The sequence below is a fragment of the Brachyhypopomus gauderio genome, chromosome 2 (assembly GCF_052324685.1).
Source record: "Brachyhypopomus gauderio isolate BG-103 chromosome 2, BGAUD_0.2, whole genome shotgun sequence".
Classification (NCBI taxonomy): domain Eukaryota; kingdom Metazoa; phylum Chordata; class Actinopteri; order Gymnotiformes; family Hypopomidae; genus Brachyhypopomus; species Brachyhypopomus gauderio.
In genome coordinates, this window is record NC_135212.1 from 32,087,655 (window position 1) to 32,115,070 (window position 27,416).

General features: G+C 44.5%; 1 long non-coding RNA gene across 2 annotated transcripts; it reads left to right on the forward strand.

The window, feature by feature from the left end:
• The first annotated feature begins 15,428 nt into the window (after positions 1-15,428).
• LOC143508850 (uncharacterized) lies at positions 15,429-26,255 on the forward strand. 2 transcript variants are annotated; one of them, XR_013129515.1, is made up of 3 exons: positions 15,429-15,523; positions 16,835-17,728; positions 25,925-26,255. It is a non-coding gene; the product is annotated as an uncharacterized LOC143508850 (long non-coding RNA). The 2 variants fall into 2 exon arrangements; XR_013129516.1 differs by lacking the exon at positions 15,429-15,523 and having other exon boundaries at positions 16,450-17,579; positions 17,669-17,728.
• The last annotated feature ends 1,161 nt before the right edge of the window (positions 26,256-27,416 follow it).

The following is a 27,416-nucleotide window of genomic DNA, read 5'->3' on the forward strand; positions in this document are numbered from 1 at the left end:
CATCTCTCATTATGGTTGGCAATACACCACCTGTCAATCACAATGTTCCCCAGTGCCCCACCCTCAGGCACTACTAATCCCAGTTTCACTTAGTCGGTCCTTTCAGATTATGGCTGCTGATATTACAGAGCTGCCCAGGTCAACCAAGGGCACTTGCTATGTGTTGGCTTTGATAAACTTTTACATGAAATTCATCAATCTCTACCCTTCTCAGACTCAAACAGCTGTGACAGATACTTGCTGCCTTTGTGAACAGTACACTCCTCAGCATGGTGTCCCCCAAAGCCCTACACTGTGACCAGGGACAGCGATTTTGAATCTGACCTCCTAAAGCACCTTTGTGGCTTGATGTCAATCCACACGCTCTGCACATCCCCTTGGTGACGATGAGTGGTACAATCATAAGCTTAAGGAGGACCTGGCCAAATGGTTATTTGTCTTCAGCCTTGAATGGGATAATCCTCTCCCTCAGGTTGCACTAGCTTACAACACCAGGCCTGCACAGGCTTTATGCCTATGTAGCCCATGTGCAGGAAGCTCGTTTCAGTGGACAGTCTGCTCAGCACTCCTGATTTTGTCTGCTCAGGGATTGCTTCTGCTCCTGCTGCTCTGAGTGCATGGCTTAAGAGCACCTACGAATCAGAAACATAGTTCAGGAACAAAGCTAAGGACGCCAGTGAAAGTACTACGATCGCCATCTCTGCTACGGACCCCATAAACCTGCCGAATCAGTGCTGGTGGGTGACCCAGCCCACCATCGTACATCATGCCTCCGTTGTCCCTTCACCCTTTGTGTCACACCCCTTCTGTGCCTCCTCCTACTCCCCAGTAGCACGCTCTAAAACGCATGTAAAATAAACACCTTTCTGAGTGTGTTCTCGTCGAAAGGCTCGAAGTGATTTTCGAGGAGCCTTTGAGGTGCCCAGGCTTTGATTCTGTAGTGGTGACCCATAAACCTTCCCAGCATGCAGCGCTGTTGGAGCTGCTGGATAGAATCAAGCTGGTTTCAGTGTTTGTCCCAAACCTACTTTTGTACACATCACATACAGCCACCTTCTCCTCAGGCTTTATGTCCCACTCTCTCTTTCTCTCTTTCATCCACCTTTTTCTCCTTTCTCTCTCTGAATCTCTCCATCTCTCTCTACATTTCTCTATCTCTGTCTATGTCATTCTCCCGTCTACCACTCGTCACGTCTACCTCTTAACTTCTCTCTACATTTCCCTTCTCCTTTCCCTCTCTGTACTTCCCTACTTCTACCTTTCTCTACTTTTCTCTCTCCACCTCTTTCTACCTCCATCTCTCTACTTCTCTCTATCTCTAGCTCATCTTCTCTGTCTCCACCTCTCTTTACCCTTCTTTATTTCTCTCTCTCTCTACCTCTCTCTCTGTTTCACTCCTCCCCCCCTCCTCCAGCCTCCCCAAGGCATCCGATTACCTCAGAAATAAAGCCACAAGGTGTCAACACAGGAAGAGTCCCAATCTGTTTTAAAGCTCTAACTGGCTAGGGCACTAGTGCTTGCGTAACTGCAACTGGCACCCCACCATTCGTGCTCTAATTGGCTGGAGCAGTAGAAGCTGATGTAACAGCTTCCTGACCCCCTCTCACATCCCCGCACCCCTGCATCCTTGCTATAACTGGCTAGGGCAATAGTGGTGGTTTAACAGGTACCTGGCAACCCCCAACCCAACCCTGCTCTAATTGGCAGTAGTGCTGGTGTAACAACTAACCTCTCTCCCCGACACCTGTTGGTTTCTGTTTCATAGTGAACAGATTGCAGTGATTGGCATTTTAAATTACATTATTTTAGTAATAGCACTGAATTAAGGTGCAGTGACTGACAAATCACAGGCTGGAATCAACCCATGGACAGACTGGTGACTGTAAATATCATTCAGTGACTGTGAACGTTTAATAACCAAAGAATTTTCATCATGGAAAACAGATTGTCGTATCTATTTGTACCAAATATCCCAGCACAAAATCATACATTTAAATTCAAATTAGCATATAATTTTAATTTTAGTATATTTAGTGATTCTTTTAAACATTCTTCTATCCATGCTCCTCCACTTATTTTGGGCTCAGGCTTCCCTCTCCCCAGCCACCTCTTCTGGGGGGATACAGAGGTGTTCACAGGACAGTGGAGAGGTATAATCTCTTCTGCGTGTCCTGTCTTCCCTGGGGTGTCCTCCCACATGCCCGGAACATCTCATCAGGGAGGCGTCCAGACATCTGGACTAGATGCCCGAACCACCTTGGCTGGCTCCTCTCTACATGGAGGAGCAGCTCCTCTCCTCAGAGCTTCTCCTGGATGACTGAACTCAGCCTCTCTCTAAGGAATTAAATGAATTGTCATCCTCTTCCAAGCAAGCTAGGGCCATGGGGCTTGGGGTGAATGCAAAATGTTCCTCTCTTTCACAAGTTACCTGTAGAGTTATATGGCTGAAGAGTTAGCCATAGAGATACTTGTCTAAATACTTACCTGCACGGTTGAACAGCTGAAGAGTTACCAGCAGATTTACTCAACTACAGACACACACATCAGTCACAGACATCAAGGATGGAACCCGTGGCCATGGGAAACACATGAACTGGGCATAGAATACTCGATCACTGCCTGAACCGACTCTGTCCACGTGGAGGGAAAATGACTTTTGTGGAATTCCTACAGTCATTCTGGGGAAATAAAGAATAGCCAAAATATGTGAATTCACTAATAGGCTATGAAGTGATGGAAGAGCTTGGATAATACAGTCCTCCTGATTCATTATAGTGCTGAATGAAGCAGATGAGAATATGTCTTCAGAGCACGAAGGGAAGAGATTAATACTCAACAGAGAGGCAATTGAAAGGATGCTGACTAAATAGACTAGTGAGAGGGAAATGTCTGAAAGGGTTTGCAGCTCAGCAAAACCAGCAGTGTTGTGGTGCAGAGCAAAGGTGACCACTGGGTCTGTCAGCAGAGTAATCATACCACAGTTTCATCTAGTTCACTGCAGGATTGGAAAATTTTTGCTATTTACTAGGAGGGCAAAAATCAAATAGTATACTTCTACAAAACACCAAACGCCATTCCTGCGGAGACAGTGTGAGCCAATTTGCTCTCATTTTCTCTCTCTCTCTCTCTCTCTCTCTCTCTCTCTCAGTTCAGTAAGCTTCATTGGCATGACCATATTAATTTACAGTACTGCCAAGGCATATTAAAACAAGAATGAATATTTACAAGATTACCTGTATGTTAATAATAATTTCCATGAAAATAACAATATTTAGCAAGGAATATGTTGTTAAGATGAGAAAAGTAATGACGAGTGAATAAAATAAAAATAAGTAAGAATAATAAAAGGAAATAAATAGTTAAATGAATGCATAACAAACTTGTTGAGTGAGTAGAGACCCAATAGCAGAGATGAGTGACATTTATTTTGAGCAAATTCACAATCAGTAGCCTCAATACAATCCAAGGTCGAGAAGCCAGCAGACACAATAACTATGGCAGAGAACAGAGCGTGGTGAGAATGTAAAGTGAAGAGAACAGGAGGGACCAGCGGGGAATAGACCTACACAGTGAATCTTACAGTAACACACATAGTCTGGCAAAGCAAACAGAAGAGCACGGGGGAATAAACACATAGCCAAATCAAGGGAAATGAGACATAGGTGAGTTCAATCAAGGGTGGAGACTTACAAGACAAGAAAGAAAGTGGAGAAAAACCTAAACAAAACCACATAGTGATCATTGCCATGGGAACCAGATGGAATACGAAATAAACAGAACCATGGTTCCCATGTGCACATGGCGCTATGGGAACTGCAGTGCCTTGGGGGGTGGGGTGGGGGTGAGGTATTGTGTGTGTGTGTGTGGTGTTTAGGTGGCTACTCACTGTTCCTCATATTGTAGCAGGTAGGTCCATATTGACGACCTAAAGTGCTGCTTTCTCTCCTACTAGGATGGGCAGTTCATCTGTATAAGACAGACATCTAATATTTGGGCGTATTCTCTCAAACATTTGCTGTATTTGATCAAATCTTTTACATTCAAACAGAAAGTACAGTTGTGTCTCTGCAGGGGCATTATTGCACTACTGGGGGAGTTTCTGCTCCCTGATTTCTTATATTGGCCAGTCTACATGGCCAGGCTGAGTGCACTGAGTCTGTACTTTGGTAGCATATTTCATATCAGTCACTGCGCACACCTAGTCTACTGTAAAGCATTGTTGCTTTAGGGCTGGAGAGCACTGTGTTTTGTTGTGTACTTGTGTTTTTGTGTTATGGGCCATGTAGGTTTTTTTTTATTAGAATTTGGTTTGGCCTGGTTGTATTTCAGACTGGTCCAGATGTGTAACAGTGCTAAACTCACTGTTAGTCATTATTCATGTTAAGACCATCTGTGTGAGGGGACTCATTTCTCCACTGGTCTTTAGTCATTTCAGGTTTGAGTGGTAGGATTGGGGTTCACTCTTAAAATGGATGCAGTATTTAGTAATTCTTTATTGAGTATGAATAGTAGTGAAATATGGCCTAACTGAGCTCTGAAAGTGTTGCTGTTTTCCTGTACACAAATTTTCCCAAAACATTCTTATAAAAATTTGGGTTTGATTGTGGTCCCTCACTGTCACACAGAAGAATTGGTTAAATAGCTGACTGAAATCATTTGAGTGAGATTTGAGTGAGATTGGTATTTGAATGTGAATTTGATGTTAATTGCACAGAATGCCCTGTGGGCTTTTCCTCTCAGCTCATTTACTGCTGGTTAAAAGTTTCTGGTTGAACTAATCTTCAATTCTAAATAATGATCATTTGTAAATTTGTGCTGGTAATGTGAAGCATGGTGTGTGAGATCTGGCTCTTTTCTTGTTAAAGAAAATGAGTTTTGGTCTTTGTTAGGTCAGAAATAGATCAGGTCGAGGTTCTGCTGTAGCCTCTGCTATTTGGTAGACAGAAGAACCAGGTCATCTGTGAAGAGCTAAAATTTGAGTTCTGAGTATTACAGAGTGAGGCCAGGTGCTTCTAAAATGTTCTAAAATTGTGGCTGATTTGTTGATGGGAGCTGATGCAATAGTCTTGTCTCACCACAAGCTTGTGAAAAAATAATATGATATTTTTATTGCAAATCTGCACTTATTGTTCGTATACATGGATTTAAGAATATGATGTGCTCTATCCCTTACATGACTTTCAAGAACTTTGTAAAATATACCATTGTGCCAAACTGTGCTGAAAGCGTGCTGAAAGTCTATGAAATATGCAAATATTTTATTTTTCTGCTGGATAACATGTAGGTCAATCAGGGTGTGCAGGATGTAAACATGATGTCATGTGGAGATTGGTATGAATTCAGTCTGACCTTGCTCAAGACACTGTTGATTAAGGAAGTGTATACGTCTCATATTATTAATAGTACAGAGCATCTTCTCCATCTTGCTGTTCACACACGTCTCAGTAGTTATTTGGGTCAAACCACTTTTGAACATCCTAAAGCTTGAGAATGGGCAATGGGGATTCTTTTATTTGTGTGCTTGATCACTGCATTTAAGATGCTGTCAGGTCCATCTGCTACGGCTCTTGTGCAGTAACAGCAAAGTCCAGGTGATTCTGGAGCTCTTTAACATTTTTCAGTTGCATGCTTTTATTCAGGAATTCAGGTATTATATTGGTGAGTAATCAGATGAGTAATCAGGTATTGTATTGGTGAGTAAATGATTATAGAGTGATTTATAATGTATTATCCATATGTCACAGTTCATTCTTCTCATAATTTTTTTAAGAGTACTCCAGTGTTCCCAAAAGCTATTTTCCTTCATGAACTCCTCTATTGTATTTTGCTTTTAGACCTTTTCTTCCCCTGAGTGCATGTTTGTATAGTTCAGTGTGTCACAGTATTGAATGCATAATTCTGCATATTTGAGCTTTTGATTTAGATTTCTTTCTCTCTCTCTCTCTCTCTCTCTCTCTCTCTCTCTCTCTCGTTTTGGTAAGGCTGTCCTCATTGACGTAATTGATCATACTGCAGTGCGTATCCACACTGCTTTATTGTGCTGAGTTTTAATCTTGATGTAATGAGGTGAACCTAATCTAGTGAGCAGCGCCACTACGTTTTGATGTCTGCTGTTGTTTAGTGGACGGGTGTTCGACAGCCAAATGAAAACAATCAGACCAAAGTGTATTTTGAAAACGATCACCCTGACAACCATTCTGCATGTAAATCATGATAAAACTTAAAGCAGAAAAAGACAGAACAGGTGGGAATTATAAAATGAGGTGACTCCCTATTCCTAGGTCCACACCTAATCCAGTCAGGCTCCCATAACCAAGATGGAGAAATCAAATGAGAAAGATGCACTTACAATAATGCAATCAAAAATGAGATTTACAGAGCCCTCTCTGCCAGAGCCAAGCTGGCACAGGGTCAAGGGGCCGAATTAAGGTGGCACAGATCCTAGAACAGGGGACTTAGTGTCCAGGTATAACGGACATGCCAACAAAGTGCAGCCAGCAACTTTAACGGACTGGACAACATGACTGCAGCACACACGGGCCCTTCATTTCTTTGCTATTATATACACACATTTGACTGGTTATGGCTACTTTTGGGAATTGACTATTTTTTACTGTCACTCTGTGTAAGCTGAAGTCACATTATTATTGCGTGAGGGGGAGAGTACTTAAGAGCTCATTTATTCCACGAGCAGCCTACCAAATCACATTAAAGCAGAGTTTTCATGGAGTGTATGAAAGGATTTTTCATACAGGGCTTAGAGACAGCTTTGACCTCTGATTTGACTGGCTGTCCTATTCACCTATGTCAGAAGATTACATTTTTTTTCTCTCTTTGTCAGTGTCCCTGTCTCTCTGTCCTCTCTGTTTCCAAGAATTATTTGCAGGGGATTGGCTTGTTCTGTGCTGAAACTGTTAAACTCCACTGTGCTGCCTGGGCTTATTGGAGAGAGACAGGCATTGAACTCAAGACTGGGTCATGTACTCACTGTGCCCAATGAAGTTGTGTGTGGCGGGGCTGCTAAAGTTAGCGCCCTGACGAGTGTCGACACGGGACTTTAGCATAACTACTACACCTGCTGCTGGTATAGCCATAGGCTACGCCAAGGCAGTTCAAGATAAAGGGTAGTATGTCCAAATACATAGTATGCATTAAACAGTAATTGAAAAGTACTTACTGAAGCCATTTTGAAGTATGTGATTGCAGCACACTGTCCTATCCCATGATTCAACTGGAACATTTAACTATGACAGTGTGATGTCATCTATCATATGACATAGGGAAAATGGCGGACATAGTATGTCATAGACACAGTAGCCGAATGTTTACTGCCCAGTCGCCTACTGAAAAGACCATACTGCATTTAAATCTAGTGTTTACTGTTTAAGTATGTCATTTCAAATTGATCCAATGTGTCAAAAGGTGTGCGTGTTGGAACCATGCAGGTAACTTCCTCAGTGGTTTCTGAAGGTAACTGTGCTGACGTCATCCTTACCGAAGGCTCATCGAGGACTCATGTTGGGCTAGTAACCAACTAATGACCTGTTTACCCAAAACACTTTCTTACAAGGACATATTTAATACTGCAAATTGTGATTTCCTCCTCCACATGCTACTAACTAACCTGCCGAGCGTTATTAGCTAACCTACATGCAGCTATTTTCCAGTTAGATGGTACATATTTGCATCTTTTAATGACCTATCTTTTATATCATTGCATTTAAAAGTCCAATTCAATGCTTAAAATTAATAAAGGCAGAATGCCTGGACGGACTCCTATTAGTCATTATTCTACGGTAAACTGATGGTTGATGATTCCATCGATATTATATCAAAGCAATTACCTGAATACCAGAATGAAAAAGAATTTTATCGATGTACCAGATCATCTTGTACCTCGCCTACCGTATAACCGCAGAAAGTCCTCGCTCTGAACCCCAGTCAGAATGCATGCAGTGGGTGAAAACTCCAAAAATAAAAATGACTCCAGTCCTCAGAGTAGGAAGAGTAGGGAAATGAATCTCAGGTCTACTGTACAGTGTGGCAGGCCTACGTACAGCCAGTAGGTGCCATGTTTGGTGAGTAAAACCTATTTATAGATCAGTTTGGTCAGCTATGTTAGCTAGCTCGGTAGGTTCTGTTTTTAATTTTGTGTGTTTAAAGTCATGTCGTCCCCTGTAGGCTGTCCTTTTGTGAGTGTGATGGCCACCCTAGTTGAGTGGCAATACTGAACTGCTGAATTTTTTTTGTAACGAGGCAGTTTTACTGTCCTCTAGGACAGTCACCTTCAGAGGGTGACTAAAACCCCAGATTAGAACCAGCAGGTCCTTATTGTTGGATAAACCCCGAGAGGGTGATAAAAATGCCAGAGGGATGCAGATGACTCTTTACTCGCTTTGGAGGGCTTTGTTTTGTCATAATGACCAGCTGTTAATACACAAGGCTGCATATTACCATCCAACTTACCAAATAAACCAATAGCAGATAATGCTTTTGAATTCATTTTATTAGCTGGTAACAAGCTTTTTCTAAGACGAGCACTCTGTCAGACATACATAGCTATGAATGGCTGGGCACTGGTTGCCTATAGCAAGTTATTTGATATACAGTTCAATAGCACCAGAGTTCTGAATGTGTTGAGTAACCAGTCAGGAGCTGAAAATTCCACAGAGCTGTGTAATAATAATGAATATAACACTGTTAGCAAGAATTTCAGTTGCAAAGATCTGTTCTCAGTTTAAGATCCCCATATAGAAAGGGATCAATTCAATGCCCATGTTACCATACTGTGAGAAGTATCTCTCAGTGTCTGTTTCTTTCCCTTTCTCTCTGTCTCTATCGACTCTATCACTCTCTCTCACTGTATGTCTCTCTTGCTGTTTCTCTCTCTCTCTCTCTCTCTCTCTCTCTCTCACTCTCTGACCCTATGCTCTCTCTTTTCATGCAGAGTCTGCACACTAATATAACTAATTGCCTCTCTGATAAAACCTCATATTACATGACAGGTCAGGTTCTTGTGGTGGGGAGGGGGGAGGGAAGAAACTATCATTCTTCACATTCATTGCCATTCCTAAAGCCACTGAGTGTAGGTGTGCACTACACAGTGCGGGAACACGGGTAGCTGTGCTGAGGCGTCTGTTCTCAGGTTGAGGTTGTGGCCTGTATTTCCAAACTCCTTCAAACTGTTTCCCTTTTACCTTCGGAGGAAAACACAGTATCCCCGGGACACACGGCTGAGACCAGCAGCAAAACAGCCGCTAATTATCTCATGGTCTTGATCTTCTGTGCACACGAGTCTGCAGCTGGAAGGGAGGGGAGAGCTTCTCTTTTTTAAAGCTGTTATTCCAAGCAGAGCCGAGTGTAGACACGAGGGCAGCAGAGGGAGTGGGGGAGAACGCAGACAGATAAAACATCCAGCCCTCACCCCCCCCAGTAGGCCCACCCTCGCAGGCCTTCCAGCCTCGTCCTAATCACAATCACTTTCTTTTTTCAGCAAGAAAAAGAGTGAATGTCTGTGCGCGCATGTGTTTTTGTGTTGGAGGGGATTATGCTTAAACGGTCCAAGTAAAGTATATAAATGCTCTCACCAAAGGTTAAGATTGGTAAGTGAGGAGAAAGGCCTCCTCAGTTCCTCCTGGGTGGGGCGTCTGGATGGATGGGCGGTGGGTGAGGAGCCTTGGGTTGGAGGCACAGCAGGATGGAGGTGGGCACGGCTGCTCTCCATCAGCACCACCCACTGCTCCGGTGGCACTCCCAGGCCCGGCTGGCACCCCATGCTGCCCGTTTGTCGCACCTCGCAGGGCCTCATTACGCCGCCGTCAGCCGCCTGCACCAGGCCTTCTCGGAGGAGTGTGGCACCTTCGCACACTGGTACCCACCGTGACAGTCCCTCACCCCCAGATCAATTAATCCTAATATAATTAGAAAGTGGCAAGGAGCAAAAGGGTCAGGTATTAATACCCACGCCATGAGCTCCACTCCAGCTCTCTGCTGCCACACTAGGCCTCACCAGACCCTCCACCATCACCCACCAACACCACCTGCTTCACACTTTATTTAATACGAAATTCCGTGCATTACTCCTTGGCATCCGTTCAAGGAGACGTCCTCCACCAAATGACGGGGCGGTCCGGGCGCCATTTGCGGCTGCAGACTGAGTCCCGCACCAGCGGGACCGGCTCGGTGGAAAACAGCTGCGGTAGCGTGCGCCTTTGGGCGCACAGCGCTCGAATGGTGTGTACTACAAGCTGAAATTAATTGTTGATATAAAATATTTACAGCATTTTGGGACCTAACGAATGCTGCAAAAATATTGAAATAAATTAACGAGCAGGCGGTGCGCCTTGGACAGAAAACGTGGAGGTACCCAAGGCCTGGTACAGTCAGTAAGTAAAGTCATATCGCACCATTTCATCGAACAAATTATCACCTCATTTAAAATGCATCACTATATTTGCATTAATGAGGCATGATTTTGTCTGCAGTAAGTGTTAATGGAGGGATGACACAGGGCAGCCTCAGTATTCTGGGTTGGTGCACACGACTTGCAGGCTGCTGGGCTGTGAGTGCACCACGGTGTCATGGCTAAAGGTGCATGGGTGCTAGTAGGATCAGTTAACACAGCCTTTGAGCTAATGTCACTCAAATCTAACCTCGGAGAGCGCGTTATTGCTCAAATGAGCATTTATCATGCTTTTACGCATCTGATTCAGTTTACCGAGTAGTTATTAGAACACGCAGAAACTGACATTTCCACACTGAGCATGCTCCAGTACTGTGAACTAATTTCGGTGTCCCTCAAAAAAAAAGCACATTCACATTAGCAAGGGCATTGCATTTGTGTTGGTTTCTTTGAGAAGAGTTTGACTGTTTCTCTGTGCTTGTTCTTTTTTATATGTGGAGCCACGCAGGACACTCACTATAGGCAACAGGAGCCCATACCACCAAACAGGGACTCTGGGATTACTTCAGCCGCCGCCATACCGAGCTGCTATGAGCCTCTCATCCCATTTACCCTCTGTTGCCAGAGTTGCCTTTGTCTCTCTCCATCTCTCCTCCTGTCTGTCCATCCATCCTCTTCTCTGGCCCTCTGTCCTTCTTCTCCCTATACGTCCATCTGTTGTGGTTCTTAGTCCTGGTCCAGGTCGTGTCCGTGGAGGAGGGCTGTGATTCCAGCAGGCCCAGAAGTACTAGGCTGATAGCAGCATGTCCTGCCCCGGCTGGAGCCTTCACCCCCATCCCTCTGTCACCCCCCCCATGCTAGCCGCAGGCTCCAGACATCCATCCCTGTACCTCTCAGCCTGTATCAGCGCTAGCAGGCAGGTGGAGGCTAAAGACCACCACCTGTGCACCATGCCTCTACAGACACTGTTCATCTGCTTTGTGCACACCTTCCATCTTGGCTCTGTGCACTTTCCTGCTTGTACTGGGAGAGACTCTGTTCACCCCCCAAATCAACCCCCACCCTCCCCCCGACCCCCCCGTGACCTCTACGGCCGTCATCCTCAGCACAGCCCTCGATCCCACAGGTCATTTATCATGCTGTTTGGACATCTAGGTTCCCCCTCCACTGGCTAAGGCATGATTTCCAATTAAACCTCCTAACTGGGAGGTTAAAAGCCAATTTCATGCACTGTACTTCTGATAAATAGCTGATGGAGTCAAGACTTTCAGGACTCTTGCTGTCTTTTGTACCTCTGACATCACATGGTTGAGAGACATGGACGAGGAGCAGTGGGGACACTGATTCACCCTCCTCTGTCTCCTCTGTCCTACTTTTTCTTTCATTGTTTTCATACACACATATGCTTTCAACGTGCTATTTAGAACAATGTGCCTTTAGACCAATCATTAATTTTCGTTGTCCAGTCTAAAAGTTAATAAAAGATCTAAGCATGTGGCTGTACTGAGAGGATTAACATCATAAGTAGTGGCTGATTCGTGAAGGACAGTCTGGCTGAGGAAAGTTACATCTCTCTGTTGCTTCACCATTCGTTTAGTTCAAGGTAGCAGGAATTCTTGCACCAGCAGCAGACGATGTGTGACAAGACAGCGTTATGGAGGACCAAGAAGTGAAATTAACAGTTTCACGACCTGTGAGCATCCACTGATGACACAAATGTTTACTCTTTTCAAAGTAAGTTTCAGGAAAGTGGATTGAGGGAGCTGCTGGAACTGTGTCCAAGGTGAAATGTGTCCAGAGAATGAGGTGTTGTTCCAGCCTGCAGACAGAGTTGTTTGCTATTCCTTCAGCAAGGCCAGTGTGCAGGTGGCATCTCCAACTCTGTAGCTTTTGAAGCAATTAAGCAAACTGGTGCCAAGAATAAATCTCACTATAAAACACTCACTTGCCATTTCAATAGAACCTTGTAGCAGAGATGGGGACTCGAGTTTGGGACTCATACTCGAGTCGCACTTAAGTCGCATATACAGTGACTTCAGACTCGACTTAGACTTGCATTCAAAAGACTTCCAAATCGACTTGGACTCGTGATTTGAGACTCGTGAACAATCTTTTATTTGTAATGTTCTTTGGTGTTTCATTTGACAATCTCTTCTCCACCTGCCTGTATGCTTTTCACTTCCCGCTGACGTAACGTTACGTGACACAAATGTGTGCGCCGCAAACCATCACGATCATGGCGGCGCCAGTGAGGATGCTTGCTTCTGTTCCACCATTCATAATAAGATTTGTGTACAAAGCCTTTGCACAAGTAGCAAATAGAAGAGCAGCAACCTGCAGCGTGTGTGGCATAAAAATACAGGACACTGGTTCCACCACATCTAAATTTATTCGCCACCTGAAAACCCAGCCGGAAAGGTTAGTCACTGCCTGAAAGGTTATTAGCATCTGCTACAAACAAGCTTAGCGTCACAGTTGGTGTGTTACTTATAACAACCTAATGTTTACCCAGTTACAATAGAATACAATAGAATGCCTTTTATTGTCACTATACACAGTACAGTGAAATTGTAGCAGCTCCTCCAGTGCAGTAGCAAGTACGACATAAAAACACAGTAGATAATACACAGTAGGTACACAGTAAGTACACAATCTTGAATTTACAGTATAAGTATAAATATAAATATAAGTATTAGCTTGGTATTGACTTGCCACCAGTGCACCAGTAGAGAGGGTGTTCAGTCACGGAAACCTCATAATGCGCCCTCACCGAGCCAGGTTAAGTGCAAGTGCCCTGTCAATCTTGATCTTTTTAAAATGTAATACATAAACATTTTCCTTGTGTTGAGACACTGAAAGAAACCTTGAAGTTCAAATAGATTGTGTTTGATCCAGCTCATTAGGAGACAAAAAGTTGTTGCTGCAGGGCTTTTAGTCAGAATGTCAGAATCATTATTATTGTAAAATTAAAATTCAGTTTTTTATTTTTATTTTATAATAACTTATTTGTTTGCTATTTTCTTTATATGCAGACATTTTGATCGTTAGAAAAATTTTGATTTTTTTTATTTCACAGCCCTCCTTTATATAAATATAGCAATATGTTACATATAGCATATATGTTCTACTGAAAGTTTTGTAAGAAAAATACTTTTTGGAGAAAAATACAGATACAAAATGTATCTGGAAAACATTTGTGCGTGTGCGTGCTTTTTTAAATTGTATTTTTTCATTTACCAGTTTAAGCTATTATACATCAGAAATGTCATAACAGACCACTACAACTACAAAGTGATTTGCGACTGCAGTGTTACTCAAATATTTGGGACTTGACTTGGACTTGAGACCAAAGACTTGGTGAGCATCTCTGCCTTGTAGGCACACTTTAGTAGAGCATCTACCTTGTAGGCACTCTTCAATAGAGCATCTACTTTGTAGGTGCACGTTAATAGAACTAATGTGGAGTGAGTAACAGGTGGACACAAATGCCACAAAGAGCCAAATATTTATTAAGGGAATGTCCAGAATTGTGGTCATAAAAAGGTCCAGGGTGAGAGCACCAGCACAAAACAATCTATAAGATATTATAAACACAAACATGACTAAAACAGGCTACAATGAAATTTGGAACACAACATTCAGACTTAGACCACACAGGCTTAGGTAACAATAACCAAGGCTAGGAAATAACATGACAGCTACGTACAATGACCAGCACAGGAGAAAGCACTGTCTTTATATACCAAGACTACAAGAAAGAAACAAGGAGCAGGTGATAATGATAATGGGCATAACTGATGAAATCAGAACAAGGAAACACATGGAAAATGTATACAAACAAAGACAGGACAGGTAACCAAGGAACTTGGGAAGGCACACTTTCAATAGAATATTACCTTGTAGGCACACTTTAATAAAGCATCTACTTTGTAGATGCTCTTTAATAGTGCATTTACTTTGCAGGCACACTTTAATAGAGCATCTGCTTTGGAGGCTCACTTCAAAAAGTGTCTGCCTTGTAGGCACACTTTAGTAGAGTGACTACCTTGTTGGCGCACTTCAGTAGAGTGTCAATCTTGCCAGCACACATCAATAGAGTGTCTACCTTGTAGGTAAACTTGAATAGAGCACCTACCTTGTAGGTGCACTTTGCAGCCTCTAGGCAAACCGTGGTCTGTAGTTCATCTACTGCTGTGCACGGTTTGTGTCAGTCATCACGCCTGGGTGGCACGCAGCTCTCATCAGAGCAGTGACGCTGATTCATGTGCCTCAGCAATACTTACACACTTAGAAAGAGCCAGAGTAGCCTGTAAGCATGGCATAACGTTGTCTGTGTGTGGGATTGGCCACAGCCCGAGATCATAAAATGGGCTATACCATAGACATGTCTGATGTCGGCCTGCTGAACGGTTTCACACGATTGAGTTATTTTACTGGTTGAGTTATTTCACCGGTTGAGTTATTTCACTGCATTAGTCCATGAACCCTGTCATATATTACACAGTCCAGTCCAGACAGGATAAATCCATTTATACGACAGGATATAATTCATTCAGAGGTGCCTTTAAACATGTATGTTTGGGTACTAAGATTGTATAAACTCTAAGCTTTACAGAATTATGTTTATAGTGTTTGTGGATGTTTTTATCCAGAATGACTTGCGTTTCAAATGTACATTTGAAGATTCAGGACTATACTGTATATAGCAGTGTCCAGCCCCGTCGACAGGGGGGGACAACCGGGTCTGTTGTCCCGGGCCCCAGGGCCAGGGGGGCCCATCAAAGAGCCCAGCAATTTATTTTTTATTTCAAATCTATAATTTTAAATAATCTTGAAATCTTTCATTAATATAAAATTATGTACTTAAAATAAGCTCAATGACTAAAAATATATGTTTTTTACCTATCTGCATATTTTCCATTAAGTGCATACACCCCCGCTTCCCACTGAAAAATGGTTTGATCCAGCACCGATCGTAGCCGGCTGGTACCCGCCCAACAGCGGGAAATACAGTGGCGGATAGCCACTGAAACAGAAATCTGTAGCGCAGAAAAGAAAGGAAAAATATTTATCTGACGAATTTTAATGTTGCATTGTATTCCAGGTTTGAAAAGTGCTAAAGTAAGCTAAAGTACTTGTATTTTAAAACTAAATCTCCTGTATTACGTTATACGAGCCTCTTGTAATTCCAGGACGAAAGATGAGAGAACGTGAAGACGTTTGGGCGTTTTGAAAATGAACAACCATTAAATAATGTGATTTAAAAAGCGAATTATTTCGAGTATATGTATAAATATTTACAGGGTTGCCAACTTTTGACGTTCGCTTGGAGTGAAATTTTACACTGGAGCCGGTGGCGAGTGTATTTTGTTGAGCGGGGGGGGGGGGGGGGGGGTGGCGAACGTAAAATGGACACAGATTCAGTGTTATATCGCCGGTGGATGGAGCCAGAGCTAGCGAACTAGTAACGTATTGAATCATATATGTGGATCTGAGGTAAATAAACTGGATATTTTTTTTCGGCGTGAGATATCGGAAGTGTGGCGTGAGAGCGTGTGAAAACGGTCAAATGCGTGTGTCTCACGCTCAATGCGTGAGAGTTGGCAACCCTGATATTTAACTTAATTAGGTTTAACGTTCTGGGAAATATTGAAATTGACCTTTAAAGTGACGTACAAGTGCTTTAATTCCACCTTATAAAGGTGTATGGAACCGGCAAACACGACTTTGTCCATCGCGCTGAAGCGCGGCGCGCGCGAAGTTACAAAATTCGAGAGGTGCACGACCTCGCGAATCGACAGCGCGTGAGGCCCTCCCGCACGGGCGGTGCCACTGCGATTACGTCATTTTCGCCGCGCGGACCCTCGCGCCGCGTCAAGTATAAACCAGTCAGCTGTCAGAAACAGCTTTGATGTGTGGCTATATTATATACTATATATGACCTAGCACAAGGATTGTCTGCTACAGAGGAAATTCAAATGACGTAAGCGGGGGGGGGGGGGGGGGCGGGGGGGGGGGGGGGGGGGGGCACATGAAACTTTCTTGTCCTGGGCCCCAGCAAGACTGTCAACGGGCCTGGCAGTGTCCACAGTAATATTTAATGTCCACAGTAATAAAGTGTACAGAGATGTCCACAGTAATCTTTAATGTCCACAGTAATAAAGTATACAGCGATGTCCACAGTAATATTTAATGTCCACAGTAATAAAGTATACAGCGATGTCCATAGTAATAAAATATACTGCAATGTCCACAGTAATATTTAACAGCTCACTGGATACACCTCACTCAGTGTACTCAGAGTTTCCGTAGATCAGATCATTTGTCAGTTCTGTATGTATGTGTGATTGTATATGATAATATAGTGTACATAGTGTGAATGATAATTGATGTATTTTGTGTACTGTACTGTATCATTCTGCTGTAATACAGAGTGATAGGAAGGAAGACACACAGTGAACAGAGTGAGATTTATTAGGAGCAAACCCATAATCATGATCACGATAAGAGTCCAGAGTCAGGGAGCCAAGAGGAAGAGATGCAGAAGACACGGCGACAAACCGAGAGCAAGACACGATAGCAAAGAACAGATAAACTGACAGAAACACAAGTGAGAACAGGTTGCAGGGGAAATGGGCAATGACGTGGAATATGGAGCAGCAACCACACGAGCAGAGACGACGGACAAGCTACGAGTGACCAGCATAGAGCTGCGGCCTACACAGGGCTTGTGTTCACTTACTAACGAGGAGAAACGGGTATAAGTAATGACAGGTGGGGACACCCAATGAGGGGGTGCAACAGAAAAAAACACAAGCACATGGAAATGAAAACCCAGGAAGTAAACAAAACAAAGAACACAAGATTGAGGCTCGAGAGAGGGGCCACTGATGGATAAGGCTGATCACCCGAAGGGTCACTCACCTTCATTCTCGTGTAAGTGCGATCTGACAGTAAAAGTAATGCCATTTGGGTTGAGGTGTGTGTGATTTCAAAATGGCCCAGTGTCAAGGAGGTTCCAGGGGTCAAGCTGATATACATAAAGAAATGACAGGCCCACAGGTCTTCAGCAGTAGTTCTGTTGTGACCAGTCTCGTGTAAATGACCCTCAAGGGCTCTCAAAAGGACTGTGGAGTGGGGCCACAGCATACCCCTCGCCCCTTGTGCAGTAGATAAGGTAAGTCCCGAGTCCGCTGTCAGGCCGTCAGGCTCAGAGACACAGTCCTTTTGTTTTGTCGATGAGCTTTAATTCTCTCACTTTTTCAGGGTCAAGTTGAGACAGTCAAGTGGAAAGACCTGCACACTTGACCTGCTCACACAGCACAGGTAAGTGAAGCATTCCAGAGGAAAATGTTTTATTGCGGCAACTCAAATTTTGTGGTGCTGAATGTCAACCATAATGAGAGTAACACAAAACAATAATTTTCCTGCAGGTTTTTACAATTAGTGTATATTTTGTTCTCTTCTTGAAATAACAAGATCAAGTATGTGTGTTTTGTGTATGTGTTTGGTATTCCCTCAACTCGGATGATGGATTCTGAATAGAGAGCAAAGTGTCTATCTGGTGTCCAAGTGTGGGTGCCATGTGGGTGGTGTGTGGGCAGTCCTGGACTGGGTGCTGTTCAGATAGTGGTGTTCAGATGGTTCTAGGGTGTGGTCATCCCTGCTTCTCCTGCTGCGTCTGTGCTGAGTGCCCAGGGAGGAGCCGTCGGTCGGTCACCTCCGCGATGCTGCACTCGCACAGAGCTGATCCGACAGAGCTTTAACCATGCGGATCACACGGGTGGATTTTGGAGTCTGGTTTGAACTTGATCCGTGTGGTGTCCGCGGATCGTTATCCGAGCGCCGCTCACCCCGGGCTGCCACGGGAAGAGCGTCGTCCTTGCGGCCGCGTGTTTACTTGTTCATTTATTTATGTTTTTCAAACCCAAGCACCATCGCTGGCCATTGGAGAGGCTAACAAACAGGTTCAAGGCTGCTGCTCCACAGCTAGCTGGGCATCAAACGCCTGCATGCTTCATGCACCCTGGCATATCCCCTCCACCGCCACCCTGCCTGCCCAGGGTTATTGTGCAAAATGTTAATTTCTGAAGAGTACCACTGTATATGTGATCTGCTGGGCTGCCAGACGTTGGGGGAATTTGGGGGGGGGGGGGGGGGGGGGTGTTGTGAGGGGAGGAAGGAGGACGAGCCTGAACCCAAGAGACTTCACAGCCAGGGGTTGTTAAGATCACAGCTTCAAGCTGAGTCTGAGGAGAGCGTTTTCTGGGAAGCCATTCAGAAGATACGGGAAAGTGCAAGTTAACCTGGTACTTCAGTAAACACTGCCTTTTTTAGGTTGAATGTTTCTGGAGGAAGGTCTGCTTTCAATATAATAATGACAATGTAATGATACCTTAGGAGCAATTCTGCTCTGCTTTAAGCATCTACCTCTGAAGCATCTACCACAGCCTGAAGTTCGTTTTCTCTTAAATGGATCTGCTGGACCAAAATTGCCAAAATATGAGCAGTTTTTAGACCATAAGAAGGACTAATTAGCTATCAGAGATGGATTTACTCCGGATATTGTGCATACTTTGCATGTGTTGTATTAATTGATGCATGTATTAATGAGAGCGGCTTCCTTCCACAGCTGATCCATTGCCGTGTTGTCTGCTTTAAAAAATGAGTTTCAAGCATCCTCCCATATGAGAGCCTGGAGTGTAAGATGGCTTGCGTGCAGTGTGTCCTTTGACCACTGAGGGGCAGTAGTGTGCTTTTGCAGTCAGACAGTTGCACTAGTTGCTGCAATCCAATCTGAGAGAGATTGAGAAAAGGGGAGAAAAAGAAAGGGAGAGAGGAGGAGAGAGAGAGCATGTGGGTGGTGATTTGGAGGAGCCGCTCTCTGTCGTTCCTCTCCTGCGCACTTCTCCCTCGACTACTGCCGTCCCAGAAACGAGGTGGATGCGTCTAATTGCTCTAATGGCTTCTCCTCCTCATTAGACTCTCGACCTTGGTCGTTGGTGATAAGAGCAGGCCACTGTGGGTTACAGCCGCCCTCAGGGTCCCGCCCCTTCTCTCCCATTACGTGCGCGTGCCTCTCGTCACCGTTGCTCACACGGACTCCGGCTCCATTTCAAATCCAAACCCGGGGATGTTTCCGCATCTCTAAACGCCTCTTCTTGCTGCGAGTGTGTGATGGTGTGTTTTTGTGGGTGCTTCTGCCCTACTGGTGAATTTCCTTCACGTTTTGGCACTATACATGAATGCGTGTGACAGGGTAGGAGAGACAATGGGAAATAGAGCAGGCTTAATTATAAATAGGCCTTGCGTTGCTCCTGTCCCGGCTGGAAATGTGGAAGGTGGCTACAGGAGTGCAGAAGATGGGGGAGGGGGGTGTCGTGAGGAAGAGGAGGGAAGGACGATCACGCTACTCATTTATTAATGCGCTCGGAGACACTCCGTACCGCAGACAGCGAGCTCCTTCCACCAGGAGAGTGGATGCGGGCCTGTCTCTCCACGCAGGTGCGAAGGCGGGGGTGGGGGCACCCGCGTCTGCCCATGACACCGGAGCGTCAGAGTTGTTTGGTTTCGATATGTGAGTCGCTGCTCCTCCACCGTGGGAGAGTGTGTCACCGCACCCATACTGGGGCAACTGTCACAAGGGTGCAGAAATCTCCATCAGGTAGAAATCAATACTTGGCTGAGTGTGTTAAATTCTAGTTAACCACTAAATGGGGCACATTTATTGTAACCTAAGGCAGTACTCCAGAGACTCCGGAAGCTTCTTGAGTCAGAGCTCAGTGCCTCAGTGCCTCTTCTCTGTTCATCTGTATGGGTATCTGTAAAGCGGATTCAACAGGGTTCTAGAACAGGACATGACGGATGTTGGGTTGAAAGAACGCTGTACCATTACAGCTCTAGAAAAGGTGATGTGGTGAGATCACCAATTTTAAGTAAATGAAACACGTCTGAACCCACGGGGGATTTAATCTTCAGAAATCATTGTTGCTTTCAAACCTGCATAGAATATTTCATGAAACATATCAGTATGCACTTCACAACAAACCCAGAGGAACACTATAGTAGATGAAGTCACTCAAATCTTTAAATGCCTTTTTGCATTTGTGAGATATGAAATCAGGTAATTTCACAGTTTTGTGGAGAGCATACGTTGAACTCTCTCACTCTCACAAGCACACATACACACACGCACACACAAATACACATACACACGCATACCCAATGCCAATCCTCTGGTCGATAATTATGAGTCTTTCGGAGGGGTCAACAAGTCCTCTAGATGGGGATATGTTCAGAGAGTGTAGCTCTCTCTCTAGTCTCTTTCCAGCTCTGGTGTGGGCCAGCGACAGGCCAAACAACACATTATCAGAGTCTGCATCACTCACAAACAAATTAAAATTCACCCTCTGAAACCACGAACAGCTATGCTCTGTGAATACACGAACAGGAAAAGAGGAAGGGAGGGGAAACATGTCACATATTCAATGCCGGAAATTCAGGAAAACTAGGAACACCGTTTGTGTAGCGAAGAATCATATGACTGATGTCATTTATATCAGCACGCAAAGCAGCACGTGTCTGTATAATTTAACATGCTCAGAAGGTTTGAGACAGATGTAGAAATGTGAGCTCCGTTGAGATTTTGCTTGACATGTTTGTACACTGTGCTGCAAAAACCGGCGCCTGCATAATAACGTGGGGTTTATTAACGCTGGATTAGCACATGGAGTCTTGTGTGAGCTCAAACTGTGGGAGCCCTCCGAGGCTCACGAGCGCAACAGCAGAGCATCGTATTTTCATTCAGGAAAACGTTAGAATTCAAGGTATAAAAACAATTGCGATAGAAGAGCAGGACCTGGTGGCTAATCGACTGGTGCCAAGAGCGTGTGATGTGAGCCTGGCCAATTCCTTTGTACTTTGATGTTGAATGATGGATTATGTGTGATGGATTATTTATGCTGGATTATTTAATGGGCAGCATTGAGAGGTGAGGACTGGGTGTGATCTTCTCAAGTTCTAAACTGTGAATTCCTTAAATCTCCTGTTTGCCCCAACACTGCACACACTGCACCAGTACTGTACACACCACTGCAACACTGCACACACTGCACCAGTACTGTACACACCACTGCAACACTGCACACATTGCACCAGTACTGTACACACCACTGCAACACTGCACACACTGCACCAGTACTGTACACACCACTGCAACACTGCACACACTGCACCAGTACTGTACACACCACTGCAACACTGCACACACTGCACCAGTACTGTACACACCACTGCAACCCTGTACACACCGCCTCAATACTGTACACCAGTGGTCCCCAACCGCAGCCCAGTACCAAATGACCCATGGACTGGTACCGGTCCGTGGCCCGGTGGTTGGTGACCACTGCACACATTACACACACTGCCCCAATACTGCAAACATCGACTACACTACCCCAGCACTGACCACACTACTCCAATACAGCACAAACTACTCCAACACTGGACACTGTACCTCAAGTGTGCACACACTACCCCAACACCACACTGCCCCAACACTACACACACTGCCCCAACACTGCACACACTACCCCAGCACTGACCATGCTATTCCAACACTTCACAAATTACTCCAACACTGCACACACTACTCCAACATCACACTGACCCAACACTGCACACACTACCCCAACACTGCACACCAGGGGAGAAAAAGTGGCCCGGGAGTTCCGGACAGACTGGCCCACTATATTTTATATATACATACAACTTGACCCTGACAAAATACAGGGGAAAAAGAACTGGAAAGCTACTGAAACCTGCCTCTACAGCTTTTCTTTTTTTCTCTCTCAGCTTTTCAGTGCCACCTTCATGTTTCGTAGTTTGTTTACACCCTGGCTTAGACTGCTCCATCTTTACGGCAATGTAGACTTATTTTTTCACGTTTCAGTAGTGTCAACTCAGTAGTGTGAACCGTGTCGCGGAGGGATCACATGATGAGTTGGACCCTCAGCAGTGTCAGTGTGCAACTGGCGTCTCTCTCTTGACTTGTCACTCGTGGGAAACAAACAGGGAGATGCAATTAATGTGGCATTAGTACGGACAAGGCTTTTCCAGCTCATGACTACTTGTATTACTGTAATAAGTGACACAGCGGCTGTATGTTTTCGTAGTCCGAATCGGATTTTCTGGGACAAGTTGGTTTTTTTTCTGATCTATGCTGCATACCGTCAGCCCGCACCAGCTGGCCCAGTCCGCGACCACGGTCCAACTAGTTCATGTGTTTACAGGCTCAGTCCGCGGCCGCGCGCTGAGCAGGTTTGGCTGACTGGAGGGGGGGAGAGGTAATAGACACCGTTAAACAGCAGCATGACTACGGGCCGGGCCGCAGTGCGCGTCAATGGCTCCTCCACGGGCCGAGTTAAACCACCGGCGGCCCGGTGGCCCACTAACCCATCAGCCCACCGGGGTAATCCCCGGTAGTAATGTATGCCAGTCCGCCCCTGCTGCACACTGCCCCAACACCACAGTGGCCCAACACTACACACACTACCCCAACACTGGACACACTACCTCTACACTGCACACACTGTCCTATGACCACAGTACACACTGAACCACTCCAGCACCTCGCAGTACTGTAAAAAAGGAATGTCATGGAACACAGGTATGATATTTCTCCACCACGTGTAAGGAACCTGAGCATAATATGTTATAGAACAAACAATTATAGAACAAACAATCAGATACAACAACAACCCCGTCTCGGTGAGAACTCAACATTTGCAACTTTCTGCATGACCTTGCTTGTATCCTGAATGTAAATTAGAAATTGTGGCATTGTGTAGATTTACTGGATCCGTGGCCCATGGGTCAGATCTTAGACCACCTGCAGGCTTCAACCCTCTCTGTGTTCTCCAGACACTAATCCTTAGAACAGCAGGCCTACAACTCCCAGCCTGCCGCTGACTAGGCCTGAGGCACATTTGTCCCCATCTAATAAAGCGCTGTTTGCAGTCTTTTTGCAGGGCTTGTGTTAGTAGTTACGAATTGGTATGGAATATGTTACTTTTTTAAACTCTGATTCAAGTCTCTGATTCGAAGCTATTTTTTCACTGTAGGTGAGACAGACTCTTCATCTTCACTAGTTACATTGTACAAGATCGTCAGGCCAGTGCAGAAAGCTTAAAAAGTGTGTGTCAGGTGGGCGTGAGGGATGATGAGGTTGCTCCGCTGTGCGACCACAGGTTTGGGACCCTCCTCTCTGACGGGCTGTGGTGCAGACCCAGCTAATGAGCAGTCTGCTGCTGACGCCGGCCATGCGGTTCAGGTGATTAAACTTAAACCCGTCCTCTGGCCCTGGCTGTCATTAAAGAGCCAATCCCATACGCCCCGCTCCAGTGTCACTCATGGGGCACACGGGCAGAGAGGGGAGCGTGCATGTGAACGTGTGCTAAGCCACTCCACTTCCTGGAGAGAGAGACAGGGGAGAGGTAGACAGGGCAGAGGCAGACAGGGGAGAGGCAGACAGGGAGGAATGAGACAACCAGATGGGAGAGAGGCAGAGAGACAGCTGAGGGAAACATGGGAGAGGCACACAAGGGATAGAGAAACAGGCAGAGAGGGGAGCGCCAGAGAGGGAGACATGGGAGAGGCAGACAGGAGAGAGGGAAAGCAGGCAAATATCTTAGTTTTACATAGCAAGCATGCTATTTGTATCAGTGTGATAAGGTATGTGTGTTTCTCTGAGTGTATGAGAGAGATTAATAATATGTTCCCTTTTCTTTGAGACCAAAAAGCATTGTACTTGGAAACAGCGATAGCCAAATGCATATATGCTACCATATAAGTGATTTTTAAAATATTCTGCGCACATCGTTTTGAAGAAGAAAACCTGCACACGCTCTGAGGATGTAAAGCATTAGGAATGAAATTGAGGACTGAAAGGGGAGAGAGAGGGAGGCTGATGCATTAATCTACATTTGCTGAGACCTTTTACCACTTTCTGTGTTTGCCACAGAGCTCTGGTGGAGGGAAGAAGATTAGAGCACATCATTTTGCATTATTAAGCACACAGTCCATTCAATGAAAGGATGTGATCGATCCAGGCCAGAGAGGCCAGGCAGGTGCTGGGGCCAGACATGTACGTCTGACCTACTACTGCACAACTCTGACCTTTGTTTATGTCAACAGGGCATGAGAATAGAGCAGACCTAGCATCGGCCTACTTTAACCAATATGTATAAACTAAAATAAAATGTTTAAACCAGCTCAGGCACAAATACTAGTAGGTAGAATTCCTGGGGTAGAATTATAGTTCTGAAGGATGATCTTATAGGGTGTTGTGTAGAGTGTTGAGGGTTTTGAGTGTTTGACCACATTCTCTCACAGCGCGGTAATTAGCTCTGTGTGCCTTAAACTGATTGACACACCGTAATCACAACACTACCTCTTTCATAAATTCATTGTATTGCGCATGCATGGTGTGTGTGTGTGTGCATGCGCGTGTGTGTATGTGTGTTTGTGAGGGTGCATTATGTTTTTGTTTTTTTTTCAAGCTATTAAAAACGGGTTTTCAGGGGTTGTTCTTCAGGGAGTTTTTTGGTTACTGGCTATATGTAGAAAATGTCTCACTAAACAAACCTTTGGAGACTTTTGGGAGCAACTGGGAGCCTTTTAGACTTATAGACTCAGCTAGTCACCTTAAGCAAAGCTGCCTTGTACATGTGTATTTGTTATTACTGTCCACCACAATCTCTGATATGTCTGGGTCCTTTTCATATTTTAGAAGATGAGCTCAGTTTTGGTGTTACAATGGGTTCTGAGTGCAAGAATGTAAGGTTTAATTACCCAACTATAAGGTCAGCGGGCTCCTTCTTCTAGGTGTTGGAGATTCTCAGCAATTTTCTATCCAGAGAAGATTTTGATGGGTTTAACGTGCACTGTATATAGAAAGATTGCGGAAAATGTAGCAAAAATCTTCTTAATTTGTTACAAGTCAAATTCCCTACCTGAAATCATTATGATAAATAATCTGGTGAAGTTTTTACAAACCTTTTTTTATAACATCAAAATGCTTAGTGTTGGTGTTACTGTAATTCCAGGTTTGCAAATTCATCAATCATGCAGTCTTTGGTTTCTGCTTATAATGCTTATTTCAATAGGCATCATAAATCATACACTCAAACCTAACCTAAATGTCATTTTATTTCATTTTTTTAATCTAATGGATCTGATAAATTTACTCTTGGTTAAATGTAACTGAAGTCTATTTTGGGCTTTGGTGTTTTAAGTAGTTTCTGCTGTGTTTTGAAAGTTGAGGTTCAGTCAGGGGCTAACTCTGAGTCTGCTGAAGATGTTGGAAAACCTGTTCAAACCAACGAGGGGTTATTCTGTCTCATCTTGCTTTATGAGCAGAGCATTGCAGAACTGAACAGAATTTGCCCTCCTGAGCAACGAGACGGCAGACAGATAAACAAACGCCCAAGCAGAGAGCTTATTTCATGTGCTTTAATTCCACAGATGGAATCCTGTATCCTGTGTGCTTCACATTAGCAAGAAAAGCGTGCCTGGAAAAGACCATTCACCACACGTCTCAGAGGAAGCTCATTAGAATCTACCCTTTTGCTTGTTATGAAATGTGTAAATTGAAAAATCATCAAAATGTATCATTTGCATTTATCTTGCATTGTGCAGCAGTGACATGGCTCTTTTGTCTGCTGATTGTGATAGTTGTCAGTGCTGTCTCTCTCTTCCTCTCTCTGTGTGAGTGTGTAGAGTACTTTTTCGTAACCCTCTGTAACAGTATGTCCAAACATCCATTAAAAATGGAAAACGTGGGTTGAAATGTGTCAAGACTATTTTACATTCACCATTAACATTCTGAACAAATGTTATTAATTTACCCTTTCTCTTTCATTTCTGAAATATGTTTTTCATGTACAAATTAGATATGATACTAATAATTAACATTTGCTCCCTGGATAAACACCAAGTTCCCTAATGTCATGTGTATCTCACCTCTCAACACACCTGCACAAAACCTTAGAGAACACTGCGTACCTGGTTCACGTGTGCTGGGAGCTGGCTGGGAGGAAATGTGGACCATCTAATGCACTATGTGAGAAACACTGGCTGTGGAGCTAAATGATTTTAGAATAGTTTCTACAGAATTGCATTCCCCTTATACTCAAAGACAACATCTAGCTAGCAATAAATAGCTAGCCCCACTTGTAAAAACTCCCTATGCCTTTCATGTGTAAAAACTCCGCATGGTTGCATCACATGTACACCTTGACATGACTGCTTCATGTCTAAGACCTTCATGTGACTGCTCCATGTGTAAGACCTTCATGTGATTGCTCCATATGTAAGACCTTCGTGTGACTGCTCCATGTGTAAGACCTTCATGTGATTGCTCCATATGTAAGACCTTCGTGTGACTGCTCCATGTGTAAGACCTTCATGTGATTGCTCCATATGTAAGACCTTCGTGTGACTGCTCCATGTGTAAGACCTTCGCGTAACTGCTTCATGTGTAAGACCTTCGCGTGACTGCTGCATGTGTAAGACCTTCGTGTGACTGCTCCATGTGTAAGACCTTCGTGTGACTGCTCCATGTGTAAGACCTTCCTGTGACTGCTCCATGTGTAAGACCTTCATGTGATTGCTCCATATGTAAGACCTTCGTGTGACTGCTCCATGTGTAAGACCTTCCTGTGACTGCTCCATGTGTAAGACCTTCATGTGATTGCTCCATATGTAAGACCTTCGTGTGACTGCTCCATGTGTAAGACCTTCCTGTGACTGCTCCATGTGTAAGACCTTCATGTGACTGCTTCATGTCTAAGACCTTCGTGTGACTGCTCCATGTGTAAGACCTTCGCGTGACTGCTGCATGTGTAAGACCTTCATGTGACTGCTCCATATGTAAGACCTTCGTGTGACTGCTCCGTGTGTAAGACCTTCGCGTGACTGCTGCATGTGTAAGACCTTCGTGTGACTGCTCCATGTG